Raw genomic sequence first — 2,710 nt, 5'->3', positions numbered from 1 at the left:
GGATTCGGTGGAACAAACCTTTCCCTAGGTGGTGTCACTTGTTGTCCCCTCCTTGGTTGGAACCCATTTCCTAGAAAACGCCTGGGATGAGGGCAAAAGTACATACCATGGCCAGTCTCCCCACAATTATAGCAAACATATTCTCTTTCTTGTCTCCTTGGACCTCGATTGCCTTCATTTATGAGGGGAGGGGGTCGTACTCCTTGCACCAAATTTAACGAAAGGCTTTCAAGTTGATTAGTAATGCGTTGTAGGAGCTCTTGCTGTGGTATCTCCGATTCAGGTGGGGCCTCTGCTATTTCTCTAGGCCTTGGCATGGTTAGTAAAACCTGTATGGGTTCAACTCCCCCCTTCAACTGAGCTTGATACTTTAATTTTCTATCTTTCTCCCTTGCATAAGTAACTGATTCTTCATAGGATGTGGAAAACTTTCCTTTGACCTTCTCCCTTAGTAGAGGATGGAGTCCGGCTAGAAAACAATCTTTCTTAAGACAATCAGGTACTCTTTCTCCCTCGGCTAAAGATGTTGTCCATTTATCCCACAATTTTATAAACATGCCTTCATAGGTTTGGTATTCCCCTGCTACGGTTTGGCGAAGATCTAAGAGTTGTCTCCAAATATCTTCAGGTGGCTCTGTATCTTCGTACTTGTGCATGAATGCGGTCTTGAGATCCTCCCAATTACCCCTTGTAGCCTCTGAGAGAGCTTGATACCACACTCGAGCATCACCCTTTAGAACTAAATGAAAGGCCCATACTTTGGTTGCTTCATCATCCCGGCCTGTGACTAGGAATGCCATTTCTAAGTCATCCAAAAAGTCTAGAGCTTTCTCCCCTTTGTGCCCAAAAAAACTTGGAAATGCCATGTTGCCTTAGTAGAGTATGAAGATGAAAACGTCTAGACTTAAGTTGTATTTTATAAGGGGAAGGATGAATGGGTTCACAGATGCATTGATTTCAGCAAGACGTCTAGGCCCCAGTATGCTTCTAATAATGCCTTGGAATCTAAGCTTTGTGCTAGCTACAATATACACAGTTTGTATAGCAAGTGGACGGATAGGTCCATACAACTCGTTTTGATTCATGAGAAACTATTATAATAGGATAAATACATGTACATTGAAGGATGCATTGTAGTCTAGCATTGGGAAGATTATAGGTTCTGGTGATATAAGAATCTCCCTTAATCTTTCAGCCCCAAAGTACATGACAAGACGCTGCTGGAAGAAAATCTTCCTACTGATGCATACATTAACTCGAATGTTTTGTACAGAGTGGAAGGTGTAGAAATTCGGGCCATTGTTATTATTCATGAGTGAAGACTACTTAAGGGAGTAGAGAGAATGCACTTTCTTGAATTATGAAGGATTTTTCCTAGAATGTTTCTTTTTGGAACCCACCAACTTTGCTATACGGAGAATTTGCTCACCAGTGATTGTTCTTGCCTTGGTGTGTCCATCCTCAGCAACATATATTTCATAAGGTGTGATGGCCACCTTTTCAACCACACCCAACCTTCGAGCTAACAACAGTTGAAGGTAGTCTCCATACTTTGCACTTCTACAAAACTCCACACCGTTCATGCATAGTTGTCCTCCTTTGATGTGGATTAGGCTAGAGAGAGAGAGGGATTTGATGATTTGGAGACGAGGACCTCTCGGAAGGGCTTTCACTTTGTTTGCAAAACACTCACCACAGTTATGAGAACCTAGCAATTGATGGCAACATATTTTTTTCCCTTGTGAGATAATGGAATTTCTAAAGTGAACATCTTTTACCCGCATGCGTGCCGTCATCCGATAGGCATACTTTCTTTCTTGAGCTTCTTTAGACAATTTTGGGAGTCTTGGACTTGGACCAGCTTCAAAAATAGTTGGTGAAGGCGTTGAGGAAGAGCCACTTGGGGAACTTGTTGTAGAGGATGCACCATCATGTGTTGTATCATTCCACATAAGGAGGTAGAGAATTGTGGTTGAGAATGTCCTCAGCGGGGGCACCAAAAATGAGGGCTGAAATGATGAACGGGTTGCCTCTTACCCATCCAACCTCCAATCCTCACTAAGAGAACTAAATAGGGGCACCACCTAGCCAAAGGGAGGATGGGCTAGGACATCCATTTTCTCAAAGAGAATCAAGAGAACCAAGACACAAATTTACGAGAGAGAATATATGTACTAGACACCATATTGAAATATAAGAGAGAGAGATGAGAGGAGAGGGAGACAAGAGGAGAAGAGGTAGAAGAAGCTTGCCATTATGCTACATGGAATGAGAAGATGATAAGAGAGAGAGATAATAGGAGAAGAGGTAGAAGAAGCTTGCCATTATGCTACATGGAATGAGAAGATGAGAAGAAATGGAGATAATAGGAGAAGAGATAGAGGAAGCTTGCCATTATGCTACATAATAAAAGAACTCACTCATAGCTTACCTCAAAGAGATGAGGATATTCTAGAGTGCTCTCATGGACTTTCATTGTCCTTCCTCCTCCTTCTTCATTCTCCATGGGCTCTTTATATAGCCTCCATGAGGGATTAGATATGAGAAGATGAGAAGAGAGGGAGTTAATAGGAGAAGAGATAGAAGAAGCTTGCCATTATGCTACATGGAATGAGAAGATGAGAAGAGAGGGAGATAATAGGAGAAGAGGTAGAGGAAGCTTGCCATTATGCTACATAATAAAAGAACTCACTCATAGCTTCCCTCAAAG

This window comes from Lygodium microphyllum, chromosome 16, assembly GCF_053477565.2.
Source record: "Lygodium microphyllum isolate KBCC chromosome 16, Lygodium_microphyllum_v1.1.10, whole genome shotgun sequence".
Lineage (NCBI taxonomy): Eukaryota > Viridiplantae > Streptophyta > Polypodiopsida > Schizaeales > Lygodiaceae > Lygodium > Lygodium microphyllum.
The sequence above is the reverse complement of the archived record's forward strand: the minus strand, read 5'-3'. Positions refer to the sequence as shown.